Source organism: Cervus elaphus, chromosome 30 (genome assembly GCF_910594005.1).
Source record: "Cervus elaphus chromosome 30, mCerEla1.1, whole genome shotgun sequence".
NCBI classification, from domain to species: domain Eukaryota; kingdom Metazoa; phylum Chordata; class Mammalia; order Artiodactyla; family Cervidae; genus Cervus; species Cervus elaphus.
Window position 1 is genome coordinate 30476179 of NC_057844.1, and position 5562 is coordinate 30481740.

Here is a 5562-nt window from a genome sequence, read left to right on the forward strand (position 1 = left end):
TTTGCTTGATGTGGGACTTTGGAGGATTCTTAAAGAAATCTTGAAATTCAAAAAATTATAAATTGTCCATATTTTTAGCTTATCTAACCTGTGATCAGTTCTCAAATATGGGGTTCATTGAGAACCTAGTCTCAGAAACAGTCATTTTTTCTTTTAAAGTTTAACTTCATTTTAAGTTAAACTTCATTTATTTAAGATGGGCTTCCCTGTTGGCTCAGCTGGTAAAGAGTCCACCTGCAATGCGGGAGACCTCGGTTTGATCTCTGGGTTGGGAAGGTCCCAGGGAAAGGCTACCTGCTCCAGTATTCTCGCCTGGAGAATTCCATGGTCTGTATAGTTCATGGGGTCACAAAGAGTCAAAGGCGACTTTCACTTTCACTTTCATTTATTTAAGATCCTTTCCAGCAGACCACTTGGGGTTTCACAGAGCCCTGTGAAAATCTGAATGGGAAGCTAAAGTTCTTCTCCCCAGAATGTACACATTCACTGAGAAATTTTTGTTTACAGCGTCCAAAGGAGTCACAGAGCCTCTGGAGCAGGTTCTTGGCCCTGTTTTGTATTTTATTCAATTTGTATTCTAATTACTGATAAAAGTCATAAAGCCTGTCAAATCCAAAATGTTTAGGTATGGAAAAGTTACTAAACTGAAGATTTTAAGGTAACACAAAGAATTAGAAGAGTCTAATAGTATTGACAAGTCACAAAGCGAAGTCAGCTCCTTTATTTTTTCCTTGCTGAGAAATTTAAGTACATTTGTAAAATTAGTAATAAAGGACTTGAGACAAAAAGAGCTGCCTTGAGGTTTTAACACTTAATGTTTTATTGTTGGGGCTTCCCAGATGGCTCAGGGGTAAAGAATCTGCCTGCCAACACAGGAGATGCGGGTTTGATCCCAGGGTCAGGAAGATCCCTTGGAGGAGGGCATGGTGACCCACTCCAGTATTCTTGCTGGGGAAATTCCATGGACAGAGGAGCCTGGTGGGCTACCTACAGTCCATAGGGTCACAAAGAGTTGGACATGACTGAGCATGCTTGTTTTATTGTTAACACTCTGGAACCACTGGATGTACTCTGTGAAGGGCTTTAATATACTGACGCTTTCAGGGTCCCTTCTGTAGGAATTTACACCATCACCAGATACCAATTTACATTTCTTTCCTTGGGAGTTACTTTAATGACTCCCAACAAACTGTCATATTTACTGTAGAAATTGAACCTTTTTTTTTTTGGTAGTAAAAACAAACCAAAAACTATTGTCTGTCAAAGATGACTCAAACTAGTTATTCTGAAACAAGTAAATCAAATACACACTTTAAGGAGATCCTCAACTGCCTTAGTAATAAGCTGAAAAAGTAGAGCATAGATTATTATATGCACATGTTGAGTGTAATGATAGTTTGTATTTAATTATCTAATATATTCACTTGTACTAGCATATATAGGCCGACCTGATCATTGGAATTCACTATAATACTACTACAGAGGTGACAATCTGCAATGGATAAGAACTCAATACAGAATTAAAGTTTTAAAGATAGAATTTTTCTATTAATGACCATCCACAGAGATGCTTTATGGTAACGACAAGGTCTGTATCCAAGGGACTCCAGATTACAATTCAAACATTTTGCCATCCTTCTGAATAGGCCTGGCTTACGTCGCCTTGGACCTTGGGGGAGCTTTAAATATCAGGTGAGCTGTAGACACACTTGAACTTCTCAGCATATGTAGATCGTCTCTGCTTCCAAACCCAGTGGGAAGGTTATAATAAAGAGAAAACTGGCAAGAAGGGTGCTTGACCCAGTTATTAAGTGCCTGCAGTAACTAAACAGAAAATGATTTTCATTTTGAGATTTGAAGTATTTCATAGGAACCTCTTTTCTCCCAATGACCTCTTGCTTCTTGGTTACATTTAATCTCCTGATTAAACTTCTCCAATACCAGATTCCTTGTCACTTTGGCACTTGGCTGTTGTGAAGAAGTTATTTATATAACAATAAGTGCCTTTTGTGGGTCTGCTTTACTCAGAAATGTCTTGGTGTACCTGTCAGCCACCTGTGTCTCTTTTGTGCTTCTTGAGGGAACATGGATGGGAGAAAGGGGGGTGAGGATCTCCTGGAGGCAAAAAGCAAAAAGGGGGCCAGAAAGACAGTCTACCATTTAGATGCCTCTCCCAGCTACACAGACTATCCACACACCATCCTGGCCTCCTGGTTCCTGTGTCTCCTCACTTTTCCTCAGCTCCTCACCCAGCCTTGGCCTTGTACCTCCCTTGTCATCCTTCAGACCCTGTCATCACAGATCAGTGCGCGGTGTCTGAAAGCTCGGGTTCAAGCACACCACTTTCTAACCAGCTTACTTCGTCCATGAGTCCCACTCCGGCATTCTCTGAACCCACCTCCAGTCCATGGAGGTTTGCCACCACTTTTTGAATGACCATCCCTTATCCCATGTCCTTCCTAACCCTCCCTCCTTATCCTTTACTATAATCATGTTCTTGCCTAAAACCTGAACTCCTTTCTCTTCTGTGTCCAGTTTGTCTGACAAAGCCTCTAACTTCAGCTAACTCTTTAACTTCCCATCTACTCTCTCAGTCCTGCACCCGAGCCCCACACACAGTTGAAGAAAAATAAACAACCATGTTAGCTGGTCTCAGTAGAGTTTACAACCGTAGACTTCTGGAGGGTTCTGAGCACTGCCTAGCGAGCCTACTGCATGGGCCTGTTCATTTAGCACCGGAGACTCAAATCTTTTTCCATCTTCAACTCTTTCTCCCCTCAGGCCCGCAGCATTTACTGTCTCCTCGAGAAAAGAATCACAAGACCTTCCTCATCCCCGAATCTTCAAATCTTCTGATGACAGTACCTATATACTTTGTTTTCTCTGGTAATAAAATGGATAAACTCTTCTAGCTCTTAGGGTCACACCCTCTTCCGATCTTGGATCTCATCCCAGAGAAATCTGCTCCTGCAATTGTCCCTTCTCTCATTTACAACATCCATTTGTCTTTCTGGAGCACTCGGGCTCTCACTTAAACATGTGATAACATCTCCCACTTTAAAAACATGAAAAACCTTGACCTTGCATTTCCCCACCGGGTATCAAGCAAGTGGTTCAAAAGAATGGCATGTGTATCTGCCCTTTCTCACCGCCCCTTCTCGTTTGAACCCATTCACTCTTGTCCTCACAGCTGCACTGAACTGTCCTGGCTAAGTTACCAAGGGCGTCCCCGGTACCAAGGCCAATGTCAGGTCTTGGTCTTTATGTTTCTCTACTGCTCAGCAGCACCTGGCAAGTCAGCAGCCTTCCTTTGACAGTTCCTCCCTTGATTTTCAGGACACCACTCATCTGGTTTTCCTCTTAAATGCCCCTCTTCTTTCCCTGGAGCTGTTTTAACTCCCTAAATGACCCTACCCTCCAGGTGGTGCTGGTGGTAAAGAACCTGCCTGCCAATGCAGCAGACAGAAGAGATGCGGGTTCAGTCCCTGGGTTGGTTCCCTGGAGGAAGGCATGGCAACCCACTCCAGTATTCTTGCCTGGAGAATCCCATGGACAGAGGAGCCTGGCGGGCTGCAGTCCATAGGGTTGCAGAGTCGGACTTGACTGAAGCGGCTTAGCAGGCAGGCACTACATCATGGCATCAAATAGGATCCGTGCACTCATCATTCCTAGATGGGTATCTCCAGCGGTCCTCTCTCGAGCCCCAGTGCTGTAGATCCACTTTCCTATTCTCCCCACTTGGAAGTCTAATAGGAATCTTACACTTAACGCATCCCTTTTTTTTTTTTAGCATCCAAGATCTTTTTAATAACAAAGTAGAGTCAGGGGTTAGTTCTTATAGCCACGGTTGGCCTCTGCTGCGCTCCAACTTCCAGCCCTTGACGTGTACAAAGGGTTTGGTGTGGCTATGCAGGGTTCCTGGTGCCTTGCCGAAATGCCTGTACACCTCTCTCCGCCCTTGAGAGGACCAGGGAGGAGGACAGTGCCATAGCCCTTAGCGGAGTCCAGGGCCAGCCGGTTGAAGGTGAGGATCTTGCTCCCTGGCCTTGAGGATACGACTCCAGGTGCAGCTGCTCACTCGCAGAGCACACACCTTCAGTTTTGGCACTTCCTGGACATGCACATCAATGATTATAGTTCCCACGATCACAGATGTTTTGCCTTCCCAGCTAGAAGACCCTATCTTCTGATAACCCAGGAAAGGGAATGCATCCAAAATTGAATAAATTCTTTCCTTAAAAGGTTTTCCTTCCCGAGTCCGTCCCATCTCAGCAGACAGAACCACCCATGTGTTCAGGCAATGAAATCTGAGCTCCCGCTTTGCATCCTCTTTCTACCTCCCAGTTAACCATCAACTCCACCTGTTGGTTCCGCCTCTGAAATGCAACAGTGGTCCAGCTATTTATCACCTCCACAGCTGTCTGAACTGAGACAGTGCAAACTAGCACTTCCATTCTGACAACTGTAGTCAGTGATCTTTAAAAACCTCGACTAGATTGTGCCATTCCCTTGTCTGGAAACTTCTGGTGGCTTCCTGTTAGTCTCGGGGACCATTCGTGATCTGGTTTCTGCCAACCTCTTTAACCCGATGTTCTAATTTTCCTTCCCTTGCTCACTCTGTTCACACTGGCCCTGTTCTCAACCATGCTAAGCACCCTCACGCCTCAGGGCTTTTGTTCTTTCTGGATAACGCCCTTCGTTCAGTCACATGGTCAATTCCCTAACTTCACTTAAGGACCTGCTCAAATGTCACCCCCCTCCAAGTCCACCTGGTCTAAAAATAATCCTCTCATCACTCATCTCAGTTTTCTTCATAGCATTTAGTACTGACATTAATCAATTATTAGTCTGTATTTGTGAATTTGCCTACTTGATAAAATTTGTAACCCTAAAAATCAATACCTGCAGTGCTTTTGTGGTCATTTGTGGATGTGTACACAGCATTGAAAAATCTGAACAGATTTTGCAGAACATCTGGTCTGTGCCACAAGGTCCTCGATGTGTGGTACAGATCTCCTGGTGTGAACTGAACATGCTCATGGACATCTTGGATAGGACCAGACTTCAAGGACTGCTGGCATGGACTTAATGTCTTATGGACATTTTTTGTGCTTTTTGTTGGTTATTTTGTGGTTTAAAAGAGCCCTGAAGTGTGGTGCTCAAGTCCTATCTCCTGTTCCCAAGCTCAAAGAAGTTGTGATGTGCCTTATGGAGGAAAATATGTGTGTGGGACAAGCTCCATTCAGGCATGAGCTATAGCACTGCTGGCCCTGTGTTCAACGTTAGTGAAGCAATAATATCTATTACATAAGGTATCTTTAAACAGAAAGACACAAAAAACATCATTTGTTGATCAAATGATGAAGATGTTGTGAGCAGAGGTTCACAGGAACCTAACTGTATTCCCACCAGGAGCAGTGGTTCAGTAATTGTTAATGCAGTGTTCACGGCAACTTTACAGAACTACCAAATAACAAGAGTCAACCACATCTGTTTCCTATTGCCACCTAACATTATAGATTAACCTTCTTGTTTAAAAGGCAAATGACTGAAAGGCAAGAA

General features: G+C 43.9%; 1 pseudogene; it reads right to left on the reverse strand.

Moving 5' to 3' along the window:
- Positions 1-3828: 3828 nt before the first annotated feature.
- On the reverse strand, positions 3829-5426 carry LOC122686459 (annotated as a pseudogene).
- Positions 5427-5562: the final 136 nt, after the last annotated feature.